Source organism: Nycticebus coucang, chromosome 12 (genome assembly GCF_027406575.1).
Source record: "Nycticebus coucang isolate mNycCou1 chromosome 12, mNycCou1.pri, whole genome shotgun sequence".
Classification (NCBI taxonomy): domain Eukaryota; kingdom Metazoa; phylum Chordata; class Mammalia; order Primates; family Lorisidae; genus Nycticebus; species Nycticebus coucang.
In genome coordinates this window covers 100,289,133-100,306,661 of record NC_069791.1, presented here as the reverse complement: position 1 = coordinate 100,306,661, position 17,529 = coordinate 100,289,133, and the positions used below count along the sequence as shown (strand labels likewise).

The following is a 17,529-nucleotide window of genomic DNA, read 5'->3' as shown; positions in this document are numbered from 1 at the left end:
TTAGTTCTTTAAAACCAGCTCAGGCTGGTTTCGAACTCGTGAGCTCAAGCAATCTGCCCACCTCGGCAGCCCAGAGTGCTAGGATTACAGGTGTGAGTCACCATACCCAGCCTGGTAAAGTTGATTTTAAAAAAACTCTATATTGGCCAGGCATGGTGGCTCACTCCTGTAATCCTAGTACTCTGGGAGGTCAAGGTGGGAGGATTCCTTGAGTTTAAGAATTTGAGACCAGCTTGAGAAGAGTGAGAACCTGCCTCCACTAAAAACAGAAAAATAAGCCTGGCATTGTGGCGGATGCCCGTGGTCCTACTTACTCCAGAGGCTGAGGCAGGAGGATTGCTTGAGCCAGGAGTTTGAGATTGCTGTGAGCTAGCTAGGCTGATGCCACGGCAATCTAGCCAGGGCCACAGAGTGAGACTCTGTCTCAAAAAAAAAAAAAAAAAAAAAAATAGAAAATCTCTATATTATGCCTTGATAGTGAAAGGAGAGATCTATAATAAATTTGTATCTCTTATGTCCTGGGATTACATGTATCTCCCCCACCCCCCAGTATCCTTGGGACAAAGCTCTTGACCACAGGGACACCCTTTGTGTCCAGTTCAAATCTGAAGAAAAACACTGGGCTCCAGGACATACAGCCATGTTTGGATTCTTACATCTCTACTAAAAATAATTCCATTTTTCCAAAGACCAGTTCTTTAGACATCTTGATTTAAAAATAGAAGCATGTTATATTTAACAAAGAGAAAAACCCAGCACATGGCAGGGTCTGATCTGTCCCAGTCCAAGTAACAGATGGCAGAGAAGAGGCAGGAGGTGTGTGGGAGGGAGCATCTGGGACCATGAGGCTGGCCAGCAGGTCTGCCCCTGGGGAAGGAAATGAGGGGGACTCATGTGTGCCGCTGGTGCTGTGACCTACCAGCTTCACCTTAGAGCTGGGGATTTGTGCTAATCCAGCGGCACAGATGACCCAAAGGCAGAGCTGGTAGCCAGACAGCTACTCTCTGCCCACCCGCCACCTGTGCCCAGGGTCACAGAGGCCTGGGGGAGAGGAGAAGGGCTGGCTACAAAGGGCCACCCTGTGCCCAGCTGTGGGAGGAGATGAAGCTGGCTGAAGGGAGAGCTTGTGAGAAAGTGGGAACTCTGACCCCCTGAGAAGTTTTTTTGTTTGTTTTTTGTTTGAGACAGTCTTATTTTGTCACCCTCGGTAGACTGCCATAGTGTCACAGTTCACAGCAACCTCAAACTCTTGGGCTTAAGCTATTCTCTTGCCTCAGCCTCCCAAGTAGCTGGGACTACAGGTGCCCGCCTCTTTTTTTGTTGCAGTTGTCATTGTTGTTTAGCAGGCCCAGGCTGGGTTCAAACCAGCCTCCCTTGGTATATGTGGCTGAAGCCTTAACCATTGTGCTACGGGCACCACGCCCCCCCCCCCCCCCAAGCAGCTTTACCTCTGAGATCTAGAAACCTGAACATCTGCAAGAACAGCTACTGTCACTCAGCTGCTTGGCTCTGTGCCCCTGAGGACAGCAAAGCAACCCCAAGCATCTGTATGTGAGAAGTTGAGACACACATGGTCTGCTCTGGAGGTACTGCCAAGCCAGGTCTGGTGACAGGGTGCCTGTGCCATCTGTCGGGGTGGGGCTTGACCCTTTCTGTTGGTAGCACCAGGCACTATAGCACATGGACACCCACTTCCCAGCTCCTCAGAGGTAGTGACAGCTGGCTCTGATGCAAAACCACCTTATAAGTCACCCCTGGAGTGTGTGGGGGACTCAAGAAATGGCAGAGCCAAAGCTATCTTGGATACCAAAAAATGTTCCCACGGTGCCCACCTCTGAACACATCCCTGACACAGGACATTGGACTTCATCAAAGAACTTTCCAGGCCCAAACGCAGCCCTGGTGTACGCTTTTGCCCCAGGTGAGGAAACAGATGTAGAAGGATGGAGTGACTAAGGGCTCAGAGTGGCTGAGCCCTGGCTCGCTGCTGGACAGCTGCATGTGCCACCTGTGCGAACAAGGTCCTGGTGTTGGCTGGGACTCCTTCCTCACTTGCTTATCCAGAACCTTCCACTAAGTAGCCATCACAAGCCACCTGTAGGACACAGGGATGAGGATTCTGAGACAGGGACCCAGCAGAGGCCCTGTGGGACAGGTGCTCTCTTGAATTGTCCAAATGGGACAGGTACTCTGGCCTTGCTAGAGAATTGGGGGCATCAAAGTCACAGATGCCTAGGCTACCTTTCAGTAAATTTTCCTAAAAAGGCACAGGCACTTTTCTATTACAACAAGCAGGGCCATGTGTTGTACAGGAGAGTGCAATGTTCACTTGAATTTTTAAGTTAGAATAGGAAGCTTCAAAGGTTAGAGCCTGCAGTGAGAATTCTTCCCTGGATGTCCTGGATCTGTGTCCCCTGTCCTCTGCCTCTAGCATGTGGATGAGAAAAGCAACTCAACGAAGGTAAGATCCTGGATCCAGCACAGCACAAATGAAGAGAATGCTCTCACTTCACCAGGGCTCCCTGTTCGCCCAACCTCACCTTCCTTTTGCCTTGTGATGACCTCTGTAGGTACTGTACTGAGGGCCACTCCCCTGAGTACTGTGGTGGCTGGAAGGAGATGGTGTCTGGACTGGCAGAGCTGGGCTGGGACCTCCCTCCTCAACAACACTGCCCAGAGCATCCACATGCCCAGCCCACAAGGCACATGGGTGAAATTAGAGACAGTTGCCAAAACATCCTCAACTGCCACAGGTACATTTGCTGTCTCCCTGCTACTGCCAAGTACTGGGGAACTCAAAATCTGGGGGACACAGAATGGGCTGTGTTAGTTTCCAAGAGGCTTTCCTGGCATCATCATGATGCTTACAGGGGCACTCCACTCGCACCCTGGTAGGAAAGCCAGAAACAATCCTATTTCCTACAGATTCTTCTCTTGTACAGACCCTGCCCTGACATCCTGAGCCCACAAGGGCCTCCCCCTTCCTCAAAGGTGATGCTTCAAGTTACCAAATGAGCCATACTTAACTGGGAAAACCAGCCTGTTCTCTTAATAGCTTGAGAGGTACAAATTTGTGGTGTTCTGCTGGCCACAGCCACGCCACCCTGCCCTGCCCTCCAGCCCTCTCCCTGCGCTTTGCATGCTGTGTCCTCAACCTGCTCCCATACCCTGCAAGGTCTCAGACTGTCACAGGGACAGCTCTCCCACCATGTGCTTCAGCTTCTTATCTGGGACACAAAGATGACATGAGATAGCTACTTCCGAAAGGTCACCCCAGACCAGCTCCTCAGCCCTCCCCCGCACCCAGTACAGCACCTTCAGTCTCCTCTAACACCTTCAGTCTTCTCTTCTGCACAAGCTTCCCCAACAGGCCGTCAATACCTGCAAGCACCCTCTCTTGGGCAGGCCTTCCTGCCATCTCCCTTCCCAGCAACGTTAACACTTGCTGCTACTTTACTGCTGTGCTTGCAACTCTCATTCCTTGACTCACTCCTTCTGCTCCAGCACACTCATACCCTCTCCCACACGCCTGCCCCTTTCTTATGGGGCTCACATCAGAGTCAATCCCTATCTCAGACCCTGACACCCTTCCTCCTATGATAAAGCACTACCCTAGGCCTTTCCCCGCACACACTGGGCTTCAAGGGAAACACCAGGGAAGGTTAACGCATGGTAGCTCATATCAAAGAATTAAAGACCCCTGGGAATGTGAAATTCTGCAGACACATGTTTACCTGTTTGAAAAATCCAACAACTAATGAACTGCATACTCTTGCCTCTAGGGTGGAAGGGGGAGAAAAGGGAAAACACACTAATGACAGATACAGGACACTGTCTTACCCACCAATGAAGTGGGCTCAAAGGCTAAAAGTGCAGAGTGTGGGTGGTAACAATTGCCACCACAGCCTGTTTGTTCAAAGGCGCAGCTGCCCATGGGTGAGTAAGCTGTCCCCACAGCAGCCTTGGGGTCTGCCAAAGCATCAGTGTAGCAAGAAGGTGAATCATTTCCAGGGTGACGAGAAACAAACACCCACCACTTTATTTCCAGACAGCCTCTCTCTAGAAACTGTGCATGAGGGATGCTCACGGTGGTCACAGACAACTTGAGACACATCTCTTTAAACACAGGGCTGGAGGCTCCTGTGAAATTCCAGGACTGGCAAAACCAATGGATTGTAGTGGCTATTAGGAAGCAGCTGGCAGAGTGAGATGGGTGACAGCAAGCTCACTAAGTTGTGCATTTGGCTGAGTGTTAGTTATACCTCAACTAAAAACGACAGCCCAATTCATAACTGCCAAGTCATGGAAGCAACCCAAATGCCTATCAACCCATGAATGGATCAACAAATTCTGATATATATCATAGAATACTATTCAGCCATAAAAAGATGGAGACTTTACATCTTTTATGTTTACGTGGACGGAGTTGGAAGACATTCTTCTTAGTCAAGTATCACAAGAATGGAAAAAAAAGTATCCAATGTACTCAATATTATTATGAAACCAATATACAATCACTTACACACTTATATGAATGATAAAACACAAATTTATCATTTGGTGAGAAAGGAGAGGGGAGTGGAAGGGGAGAGTGATTTGTGGGAGGAGGGAAGGTATTTCAAAGGATCTCACCTAATGTGTACAATGTGCCAAGGGTATATTTCAAAATAACTAACAGTAAATTTTAAATGTCTTATCATAAAAAAAGGTGAGGTGATGGATATGTTAATCAGTTTGATATCATCACATTATAACCCATAAATGCATAGTTATGATTTTAATTAAAAATTAAATTAAAAAAATAAAAATGATGACAGGTAGTCCTGGTCCCCAAGTCCAGATTCAAGCCTCCTTCCTTTAGGTCAAATGTTCTATCAGTCCCTACTTTCCATTCTGAAAATCCATTTAGTCATTAATTTGTCAAAATTGTACTGAAAATTCAGGTCCTGCTCAAAGCCACTGGGCACTCAGTGATGAGCAGAGTCAGAAATCTGCTTTGCTAGCAGAATTCCATGGTGAACAGCATGCTGGCAAACAGGAAAATCAACATGTTTGGTTTAAAAACAACAAAACCACCTGTAAATAATACTATTTATTATTATTAGGGAGAGGGGTCATGAGAATCTAAAGACAGTAAAATGTTATTTATTTTATTTATTTCTGAAGCAGAGTCTCACTCTGTCACCCTGGGTTGAATGCCATGGCATCGTTATAGCTCACAGCAACCTCAAATGTATTTATTTAAACAGCATTCTTGACTAAAATCCAAGAACTTATCTGCTCTTGGACAGGGAACTTAGATGACTGCAAGAAATCCTCTGCACTGCTTAGGAGAAAGTGGGTAAGAGGGAGGCACAGCCACTCAGTTTAAGAGTAAAAAGTATTTCAAGAGGGGAGCAGGTTTCAGGAGACCCTCCCATCCGTAGCTGCTACTTCACTCTTTCTATCTCACTCTGCTGGGTCTTGTTGCTTTTTTGTTTCTTATTTTATTATTATTATTTAATTTTTTATCAGCATCTTGTGACAAAAGTGAAATGTTTTTGTTTCTTAATCTGTTTCTCTGGGTTTGCATTTAAGATCTTTCAGAATCAAATAAATGTTAAATGTGAAAGAGGGTCAAATTTACTATAAATTACCACTTGATTATGAGGCTTTTTTTTTTCCTTTTTGAGACAGAGTCTCACTATGTTGCCCTTGGTAGAGTCCTGTAGCATCACAGCTCACAGCAACCTCAAACTCTTGGGCTTAAGCTATTCTCTTGCCTCAGCCTCCCAAGTAGCTGGGACTACAGGCACTGGCCACGACACCCAGCTATTTTTCTATTGCAGTTGTCATTGATGTTTAGCTGGCCCCAGCTGGGTTTGAACCCACCAGCCTTGGTGTATGTGGCCAACACCGTAACCACTGTGCTATGGGCACCAAGCCAATTATGAGGCTAACTTTTATAACCAAAATGATTTTTTTTTTTTTTTTGTAGAGACAGAGTCTCACTGTACCGCCCTCGGTAGAGTGCCGTGGCGTCACACGGCTCACAGCAACCTCTAACTCTTGGGCTTACGCGATTCTCTTGCCTCAGCCTCCTGAGCAGCTGGGACTACAGGCGCCCGCCACAACGCCCGGCTATTTTTTTTTTTTGTTGCAGTTTGGCCGGGGCTGGGTTTGTGGGATATGGGGCCCTCGCCCAACTCACTGAGCCATAGGCGCTGCCAACCAAAATGATTTTTTAGAAGTAATTCAAAATTCCTGTTTGAATTCACTGCTGGAATTGTGGCAGATATTTGGATTCTGCATCACCCATTTCTTTCTTTTTTGAGAGTTTTAAGTTGTCACCCTCGGTAGAGTGCTGTGGCATCACAGCTCACAGCAGCCTTCAATTCCTAGGCTGAAGTGATTCTCTTGCTTCAGCCTCCTAAGTAGCTGGGACTACAGGCACCCGCCACAATGCCTGGCTATTTTTTGGTTGTAATTGTCACTGTTGTTTGGCAGGCCCAGGCTGGATTTGAAACCACCAGCTCTGGTGTATGTGGCTGGCGCCTTAGCTGCTTGAGCTACAAGCACCAAGCCACACATCACTCATTTCTGTATTATTTGAGACCTTTGACTATGATGATGGGTTATTATTATTATTATTTTTTTGTAGAGACAGAGTCTCACTGTACCATCCTTGGGTAGGGTGCCATGACGTCACATGGCTCACAGCAACCTCTAGCTCTCGGGCTTACGTGATTCTCTTGCCTCAGCCTCCCAAGCAGCTGGGACTACAGGCGCCCGCCACAACACCCGGCTATTTTTTTGTTGCAGTTTGGTAGGGGCTGGGTTTGAACCTGCCACCCTCGGCATATGGGGCCGGCGCCCTAGTCACTGAGCCACAGGCGCCGCCCAATGTTGGGTTATTTTTTATCAGGGAAAAAAGATGACTTTTAGGTGGTATGTGAAAACTATGAACGTACTTTTTATTAAAATAACCTCATAGAATGTCTTAAATTACTAACAAATTTGAAAATTTTACAGCATGTCTTCAAATTATGAGAATTACTACTCATTTTGCCCTAAAACAGCACTGACTTTTAAACTCTGTAACCTTGGCATAGGATGGCATTTGTGTACTGATGCCAGAAATATATGTTCTAAACACAGAGTCAAAAATTGTAAAGAAGAAAAAGGTGGTGGTTATGGACAGGGAGATCAAGCAGCCTCACAAAAATATTTTAAAGCATTTCTGTGTAACCATTAAAGAGCAATTTTAGTGCTATATAATTTTTAAAAATATTTAAAAGCTATAAAACAATCATGTTAAAAGATTTTTAAAAAGAGCATTCTCTTTTTCTTGAGGGAGGGAGAATTCTTTTTAAAATCTTTTTGTTTTTAAATGGTAAAAGTAATCCATATTAATAGTAACATCAAGGTGGGAAGTGGACTTGGACTGGAGTGGTTGCTGGACCTGGCCCAGGAGCAACCGCAAATGCAACTACCGCAGAAGAGAAGAAGATGAAGCCGGTGGCAGCAGTAGTAGCTGCTCCGGCTGGAGAGGGGAGGTCGGCTGCTTCAGCAGCTGAGCCCAGTTCTGGAGAGGCTGTAAGTGGTAAGGTGCTGAGGAGACTTCAGAGGTGATGGATACTCAGGCTGGCTGAGTAGATGGTTCACTGCAGACACCTCTGGCATAGATGCCTCATCCTGTCTGCAGTCCATGACCAACTACAGTTTTCATTACAATGTATACCATCATAGTGGTAATACTTATTTCCTCCAGAGGCAAGCAAACTTGAAGGAAATGTGCCTTAGGGCTTTGGCCAACCTAACATGGCAGTCCCAAGCACAGGATGAACATCCAAAAACCATGTTCTCCAAAGACACGGATATTATACTATTTATTGATAAATACTGGGAGTACATGACCACCAGACAGAGACCTGGGAAAATGAGTTGGCCAAATAACATTGTTAAAACAATGGTTTTCAGGAGGGAGAGATGGAGGATGTCACATATGGAGTTCCAGCCTTGGAATTGATGGAAGACCAACCAAAAAATGACTATAGGCTCATTATTTTCAACCTTGTTACACTCCCCAATGCTAGAAGCTGAAGAAACTTTGGCTACATTTTGAGAGTCTAGCAGATAGATGTTAACTCCACTTTACAGGTGAGGAAATAGGCCCAGGAGGTTAAACAACTTGTCCACAGACCCACAGTTAATAAATAGCAAAGCAAGGATTTAGTTTCAGATATGATTCTTAAACAAGGCTTTTTGTGCTCCCACAAAGTCTTTGCTATTGAGGCAGCAATGGTAATGTATGCAAGAGTCTACTTGTAAACAATTTATTCTTTGGGTATGCACCCATTCCTTGGTGATCTGAGATATTAAAATGAAAAACAGGAGGTCTTCAAAATAGAAAAAGGAAAAACAAAAGAGTAAAGTTACTTTATTAAATCTAAATATATATGCAGGTATGTTGCCTATTATAATCAGGCATGTAAATAAACACATATATAGAGTATATGCAAAATCATTAATCATTTACTACCATGTTAAAATAAATTTGATTTCTACCACCTTTTATTTGAAAAAAAGTAACATAAGAAGTCATGTGCAATATAAAGCAAAAATTAATAACCCTATACTCACTTCCTCTCTAATATAGTAGTTAATGGTCTTTTTTTTTTTTTTTCCAACATGAGTTTTGGAGGGGACAAACATTGAAACAGCAGCATAGTATTCTGCTATAGTGACACATTAAAAATGTTACACTACAAAAATGTATGGAACTGCTTATACTTTGGTTTGTGTTTCTTACAAGAAAAACATTTTTTCAAGTTAAGAGGTAGCCTGTCCGGTAAGGAGTTCATATGTCTTCTGGTAGGGATTTTATAGGCATGTCCGTACTATGCCAATTCGTTAGGCATTGGACTTTTCTGTATGGATACCTCAATGGTTAAAAACAGAGTCCAGACGAGATGCAAAGTAATCTGAAACTAAGGGTAGAAACACAAGAGCAGCAAATATCTGATTAGTGAGCCATTCTCAATGTAACACGGTCTATGGAAAGAACAACCTTGGAATAGTATACAACCAGAGTCAGAATAAACTCTATTCCAAAAAGAAACACTTTTGTAAAAATGATCCAGTAGCACGCCCAAGAATGTCAAGAGAATGATGAACTATTGTTGCATTAACATTTTTCAGAAAATAATCCTTTTCAGTACCCAAGGGAAAATTACCCACCTACCATTTTATAAAATGAAATTGCTTTCTTCAAATAGTTTTTTCAAGATGGGCTCACATTTTAGTACTTTGCTGTTCAAATTGACCCTACTTCAGGAGTATAGTAAACAAAAAAGGAGAAACACCATTTGATTTTTAATAATAACTATACAACAAAAAGTAGAATTCAAAGAATTTCCTAATATGGTCTACCAAAAAAACGGCAAAATACCTCTCTTTTATCTTCTTGTGGAAGCAAAGGAACAAAGACTTTCTCAAACATCTGTTTTATTATCCAGGTCCATAACCATCTTCTCTTTATTTTGTCGCAACTTTAAATCTGCGTTTAGAACATTTCTAGCATCAGTGCATAAAATTCCATGCTACTTCAAGCGTACGGCCTCTCCATTTGGTATGAAGAGTCCATTTTAAGGCAAACGAGTAATAATTCTAACATAATTTTAAGAAACATTTTAAAAATCTCTAAGCTGTCACACCCATAGCTGGTTCTTGCCATGGTTTTTTGCAGTGTCGGCCCCCCACTTCGGCCCCTGTGCCCTGCCTGAGGTAGAGAAGTTAAGCTGCTGACAGGATGGGACTAGTGACTGACTCTCATCTGCTGATATCATCCATACCTGACCAGCTATGGCACTTTGGGGTGACTGTCACATCTCTTCTGGCCTCTGCAGAGGGGCAGTTTGGCTCCATTAAGCACTGTTCAATTGCTGACAAGGACCCCATATCTTTTCCTGCAGAAAGCCTTAGCTCCCTGATCAGACTCCCTTCCTATCACTCCCACAAGCACTGAGCAAATGCCTTAGTGTTCGTAACAGAATATTAACACTATTATATTCTCGTTTTGTTTTCAAATGTATAAGTTTCTCTTTAATCAGCAGTGAAGTTATCTGGGTTTCAGGTAAATCTTAAAACTGTCCTGCTTCTATTACAGGTCATGCTAAGAAGAATGGTAGTATGTAGGGAAGAAGGCCTGACCTTGGAGTTATCAAAGGCACTATGACTATTTATAGAATCAAATTCAGCATTTTCACTTAGCCAGAAAGAAACCTAGAACTTCCAGCATCATTTTGCAAATCAGCATTTTACTTGAATGCATTTTTATGAGGACAGAAAGAGAACCATTTTTGATGCCGGGGCCACACTTCAACCCTGCTATCTACAAGTGAGGAACTGAGATGTAAAAGCCACTAGGGGGGTTTGTGGATTCTTCCCAGAGATGATGAAGGAGATGATGGAGATAAGATGTAGATATGCAGGAGACACCATTTAAGAAGAGTGTTTGAAAAGCAGCCAGCTTTCTATTGAGGTGGGAGAGCTGTCACCAAGTGGAACCTCTGGGCTATTTCAGCAAAGACATGCATTGCCTAGAACTCTGAGTTATAAAGACTATTTTCTACATCTGTTTGTTCTTTGTGGCTGCAAGGTAACAATCTTGTATCCACCTGGTCTAAACATGTCAGGCTGCCAGAAGCTAAACTGCAGCTACCACTTAGGTACACTGAGGCATGATGGGTCATGAGTGTCAGTCAGCAATGATATTTCATCAGCCTTTCTGGTCTAGTTTCAGGTGTAAGTTATCTTTTATCTCTCAAATCACTAACACCAAGGAATTTTCTTCCATTCTAGCCAGAAGTGTGCTGTTGCTAAGCAACTGGGACAAGTTACTTCTAAAGATACTCTCCACACCAAAAGTATGTGTGGTTAAAACAAACAGGGTGACAAAGTCACTTCAAGTTAGAACTAGGAGAGGCTAAAGATAAGACACACACAGACCATTTAGAAATGTCTGTTTTATTTGGGCATGTCGACACCAGACAATGCCTTGACTTTGTTACTAACAGGTTCAAACCATCTTCACAGAAACCCAGTGTGTCTGCAAACTCAGTGAGATGCAACACTACAAACCACAGTCTAGCAGAGGATTTCATGCATGCCCCATTCTCCAAGGGCTGATGTGCACATTCTTTTTTTTTTTTTTTGAGACAGAGTCTCATCTTGTTGCCCTCGGTAGAGTGTCATGGCATCACAGTTCACATGAACCTCAAACTCTTAGGCACAAGCAATCCTCTTGCCTCAGCCTTTCAAGTAGCTGGGCTTACAGGCGCCCACCAGAACGCCTGGCTGTTTTTTAGAGATTGGCGTCTCACACTTGCTCACGCTGGTCTCAAACTCCTGAGCTCAGGCACCAGCTCCTAAGCACCTGGGCCTTCCAGAGTGCTAGGATTACAGGTGTGAGCCACCACACGTGGCATGCACACCAATTCTGATGGGTACAAAATCCTAGAAGAGGGGAGATTAAGTCCTACCTTGGGAAGTAACACTGCAGCCACCTGTGAGTTTCCTCTGGTCTTTAATCCCATTTGTAATTCATTGGGGGCACGTGTGTGTTTGCTTTGTCTGTTTTTCCTCCCAATGCTTTTTAATTCAATGATGTTGAAGACTTTCCCTCTTCCTATCTGGCGAGCCACTATTAAGACCAAGACTTCTATGCATCAATGTACGAAGTTATGATTTAATAAAAAATAATTAAAAAAAAAAAGACCAAGACTTCTAACCACCTCTAGATCACAGTGTTCCATAGACTGTAGCATTTCTATAGATGACCTTTGGAGTCACATGACTTTCACTGCCCAGTTAAGCATTAACTAGGGATTCAGTACTCTGGTAAAAGGAAAATATCTGTAAATGGTAATGCTCTCCCAGTTCTGGCACTCCAATTAACTACTACTGCAGACACCGCAGTCAATTATCCTATTGGGCTGTTGTCCTCTTCCTTTAGGAGTGACACAAAAGCATACAAAAGGGTGACAATACATCGATGAGGCAGCCAATGTCCACATTTATTGCAGAGTACCTCCTTGCCAATCTTCAGGTCCTGGGTTCCAACTACAAAGATAATTGCTGATGGAAGTCCAGACAAAGCCCACAACCTCCCCATTTTCCCAGCAGGACAAACAAACCACAGAAGGTACAGATTCCCTCCACTCCCTGGACAGTGTCCAATTCGGAAAAGGGAATTGGGTCTGTATGGGCTGGTGTGTAAATGACCAGAAACGTAAAGAATGAGTTTAATTCCAAAGGGTACAGCTGAAGGGACGAGACATGGGGGAGATCAAGACAAAGCCCCCTGGCTTTCAGAAGTTCACAGGAAGGCAAACAAGTTACAAATAACTACATTCGGTGCAACAAGTAACAAAACAGCTTTGGGGCAAGCAAGGCGGGAACAGGGACATGACAGCAAATCGCTCAGACCCTTTACCTCGAGCAAGACCCCAGCGGATATCCAGACACATTATCCTTTCGTTTCAAAATTTCCCAACAACTTGTCTTGGGGTCTGGCACGGGAGCGTTCCCCAGGAAAATGAGGCGATTCCCACCCGGCACTTAAAACAGCAACCTCTCCCCACCCTCCCGCGAGCCTGTTGGCCCCAACTCTCCACGCCGTCGCGGACGCGGAAAGGACCGGACGCCCAAAGGGCGCGGGGCCGCACACCGGGCTTGCCTTCTGGTATGCTCGCTCCGGGGTAGCCCGGCCTTATCAGCGGTCGCGCCCACCCTCGCCTGTACCCGCGCCACCCCCAGCTTCCCGCAGGCCCTCGCCTCGGCAGCCGCGGCTGCGCCTCCTCGTCTCACCTCGGTGCGGGAGCCGGCGGCAGCTGAGGGCGTGTAGGGCTCAGCGCATCCTCGGGTCGCAGGGAACAGGAAAACGAGGCCGCCCGGAGCCCAGCCAGTTACGTAACCGGCAGGGGCCGCAACCCGGACGGAGGCGGCGGCCCGCGGCACTTCCGCCTCCCGCTCCCAGCGGCAGCGCAGCCCGGAAGCTCATTGGCTGTCGCCCCATACGGCATCGCCCTCCCGGATGCCGCCGCCGCCGCCATCTTAGGAGCGGGCAGGCCTCGAGAGGACTTGGGAATGCGTCTGCCGATAACCGGTGAGAGCGGTAGAGGGAACAAGGCTCGACCCCTGCTCTCACAGCCGGTGGAGGTGCCCAGATGTGGCGCGCCCGACCCATGAGTGCCCCCAGGCGTGGCGCACGTGGACGCTGGTGGTACCATTCCCGGGTCGAGGTGCCTTGGGCTCTTCCCAGCGTCCCACGCTCAGACACAGGCCTGCTCACTCGCCGCCCTCTAGTTATTGGCTAACATTTGCTCATCTTACATTGAAGTTTACTACATCCAAGCACCTGGCCCTGGCGTTGACACTCGGCAGACGATTGAATGAAGCTATACATAGTTGGGTCTCCCCCACCCTCCCAATCCCAGCCTGGCTGGCAGCACCACCCTGCGACAGCGTTGGACGTGCTCAGCAGACAGAAAAGTCCTATTTCGGCAGAAAGGCAATTTAGGGATGACATGTGTAACAGGCAAGGGTCAGTTGTCCCTAAAGTTGCAGGGCGTTCTGTAACGCAAGATCTAATTCAAATTTTGTTATGGAACCTGTAATGAGCAAAACCATTACATTTATTTTTCTGCTTTCAAATAACCACAACGGTTCACATAACCAAAGAATGGAATAAGAAGAAACTCAAAGGAGTAGGGCGCCGGCCCCATATGCCGGAGGTGGCGGGTTCAAACCCAGCCCTGGCCAAAAACTGCAAAAAAAAAAAAAGAAAGAAAAGAAACTGTGTACAAGCCAAAACCTAAAATGATTAACCCTAAAAAAGATTTAATTCATAACCAAGAGAATAAACCTTATAACAGATTAAAGTATCTTTGTACCCCAAATAAAATGACACTATTCTTATGGTTGCAAAAGGTAAAACAAATAAAAAAGCATATCCTTTTATCATTTTGACAAGGAAAAAGTACCTAACGATCTTAGAAGTTTAAAAGGTACTTGGGGTCAGGCACAGTAGCTCACACCTGTAACTCTAGCACTCTGGGAAGCCAAGGAGCATAGATTGCCTGAGATCAGGAGTTTGAGACCAGCCTGAGCAAGTGCAAAACCCGGTCTCTAAAACTAGCCTCTGCTTGTGGCGGGCGCTTGTAATCCCAGCTACTGGGAAGGCTGAGGCAAGAGGATGGCCTGAGCCATGATGTCACAGCACTCTACCAGAGGATGACAAAGTGAGACTTTGTCTCAAAAAGGGGGGGGGGCAATTGGTATCAATAGACCAAGGATAGACAAAATGATATAAAACAGGAATTGACAATCTACCATTGTCTACATAATATATATGTATGATGTTTAGTGGCTGGTGGAATTTTAAACAACCTGCATTTCTATTTCTTTAAGGAACAATTTCTGTAAAGTTCCTACTTTTTTTTTTTTTTGGAGACAGGGTCTCTCTTACTCTGTTGTTTGGGCTATAGTGCAGTGGCATCATCACAGCTCACTGCAACCTCAAACTCCTGGGGGCAAGTGATCCTTCTGCCTCAGCCTTCAGAGTATCTGGGACTACAGGCTTGCACTACCATGCCAGGTTAATTTTTTTTTTTTTTGCAGTTTTTAGCAGGGGCTGGGCTTGAACCTGCCACCTCTGGCATATGGGACCAGCACTCTACTCCTTTGAGCCACAGGCACCGCCCCGGGTTAATTTATTTATTTATTTTTTTTTTTGAGACAGAGTCTTAACTATGTCTCCCTCCTGTGGCATCACAGCTCACAGCAACCTCAAACTCTTGGGCTTAAGAGCAATTTTCCTGCTTCAGCCTCCCAAGTAGCTGGGACTACAGGGACCCACCACAACGCCCAGTTTTTTGTTGTTGCAGTTGTCATTGTTGGTTAGCTGGCCCAGGCTGGAGCACAGTGATGATATCATACTCACTGCAGCCTCCAACTCTTGGGCTTACATGATCATCATACCTCAAGCTACCGAGTAGCTGGGACTACAGGTGTGCAAAACCACACATGGGTAATTTTTTTCTTTTCTTGAGACAGAGTCTCACTATGTTGCCCTTGGTAGAGTGCCATGGTGTCACAGCTCACAGCAACCTCAAACTCTTTGGCTCAAGCGATTCTCTTGCCTCAGCCTCCAAAGTAGCTGGGACTACAGGCACCCACCACAACGGCCAGCTATTTTTTGTTGCCATTGTCATCGTTACTTTAGCTGGCTAGGGCCGGTTCGAACCTGCCACCCTCGGTGTATGTGGCTGGTGTTGTAACCACTGTGCTACAGGCACTGAGCCATACACACGGGTAATTTTTAAATTTTTTTGTAGAAGTGGGGTCTTGCCATGTTGCCCAGGTTGGTCTCAAACTCTTGGACTCAAGAGATCCTCCCACCTCACCCTCCAAAGTGCTCGGATTATAGGCATGAGTCACGGTGCTAAACTCTATTTTCTCTCTCTCTCTCTCTTTTTTTTTTTTTTGGAGAAAGGGGTCTTGTTCTGTTTCCCAGGCTGGACTTGAACTCCTATGCTCAAGGAATCCTCCTGCTAAGCCTTCCCAGTAGCTGAGACTACAAATGTGCACCATAATGCCTACTAAGTTCTTTTTTTTTTGCAGTTTTTGGCCAGGGCTGGGTTTGAACACGCCAGCTCTGGCATATGGGGCTGGCGCCCTACTCCTTTGAGCCACAGGCACCGCCCCTAAGTTCTTATTTTTAAAAATCAACTGAAAATCACTTAAACAAAATGTAGATCAATATAGTACTATTTACAACTCTGTGGAGTTACAGGTTTAGGTTCGGAAAATATGCTATTGTAAGCAAAGTAGCCATGGTAAAGTGTTTGGAGCCATTCAGAACATTTTGAGCACCCCAATTATATTTAGTGTGTCATTATTAAAATCATCTCTAATTGAACCTCTTGCAAAAAAAAAGATATATGACTGATTAGAAAGATCTACACAATATGGCAAGAATAAATGTGGCAAAGAGAAAATTAGGGTGGAAATCTAAAGAGTACTGTGGGTGTGTAAAATGCATACTATGAAGTCCTATACTTCCTAGAGGTGGGCTATAAATTTAACCCCAAGCTTTCCAGAATCAAGTTAGAAGAGAACATATGAACATATGGTTCTAAGGTTGAACATTTTAATTCCTATTAGAGCTAAGAAAAAAAAAATGGGAAAACAAGATTTGATGAATCAGTGTGTCAGAAGTATGAGAGGGTATTGTCCCCGGGTATCCACTGTTTCATTCCTTCCCAATCCTTTCTTAAAATAATAGTTTATGATATATTATTATCATTTCAACTTTTTTTTTTTTGAGACAGAGTCTCAAGCTGTCACCTGGGTAGAGTGCCATGGCGTCACAACTCACAGCAACCTCAAACTCTTGGGCTTATGTGATTCACTTGCCTCAGCCTCCCAAGAAGCTGAGACTACAGGCACCCACCACAATGCCTGGCTGTTTTTTGGTTATAGTTGTCGTTGTTTGGCAGGCCAGGGCTGGATTTGAACCCGCTAGCTCTGGTGAATGTGGCTGGTGCCCTAGCTGCTGAGCTATAGTTGCCGTGCCATCATTTCAAAATTTTTATTACAAAACTTATTTTTAGAGATGGGGTCTCACTGTGTTGCCCAGGCTGGTCTCAAACTTCTGGCCTCAAGTGATCCACCTACCTTGGTCTCCCAAAGTGATGGGATTACAGGTGTGAGAAACTGAGCCTGCCCATATCATATATTCTTGCAGTGATAGAATCCTACCCCACATAGCAGGGATAATGATTGCCAAGCCAGGCTTTTATTTCTAGGCATCTCTTGCAGCAGGATTAGGCTATGTTCCAATTTTTTTTTTTTTTATTAGTGAACAGGATGAGAGTGACGCAGGCAACAACTGTGTCACGTCATTAAAAGAAAATTACCAAAATGTTAACAACTGCTGAAGCTAGATAAAGGGCACATAGGTGTTCACTGCATTATTCTTTCAAATATTCAAGAGGTTTTAAATTTTCAAAATAAAAAGGTGGGGTTAAGGCTCGGCGCCTGTGGCTCAAGCGGCTAAGGCGCCAGCCACATACACCTGAGCTGGTGGGTTCAAATCCAGCCCAGGGCTTGGGCGGTGCCTGTAGCTCAAAGGGGTAGGGCGCCGGCCCCAAATGTTGGAGGTGGCGGGTTCAGACCCAGCCCCGGCCAAAAACTGCAAAAAAAAAAAAAAAATCCAGCCTAGGGCCCGCCAAACAACAATGACAGCTGCAACCAAAAAATAGCCTGGCATTGTGGTAGGCGCCTGTAGTCCCAGCTACTTGGGAGGCAGAGGCAGGAAAATCGTCTGAGCCCAGGAGTTGGAGGTTTCTGTGAGCTATGATGCCACAGCACTCTACCCAGGGTGACAGCTTGAGGCTCTCTCTCTCTCAAAAAAAAAAAAAGGTGGGGTTAAAAAAAGGAAACTGCTAATCAATGTATAATACATATACTCTGTAAATAAACCTT

General features: G+C 45.1%; 1 protein-coding gene across 3 annotated transcripts in view; it reads right to left on the bottom strand.

Annotated features, from left to right (window-relative positions):
- The window catches only part of NAA60 (N-alpha-acetyltransferase 60, NatF catalytic subunit), a 33,606-nt gene that overhangs the window by 10,686 nt on the left and 5,391 nt on the right, over window positions 1-17,529 (bottom strand). Inside the window, exon 1 of one of the 3 annotated variants that reach the window (XM_053555338.1) lies at window positions 12,850-13,143. The exons of 1 other annotated variant lie outside the window; for it this stretch is intronic. The gene's annotated coding sequence lies outside the window, so the exon portion shown is untranslated. Of the gene's footprint in view, window positions 1-12,849; window positions 13,144-17,529 lie in introns of those variants that run through there. One more of the 3 variants, XM_053555336.1, reaches the window with a different exon arrangement.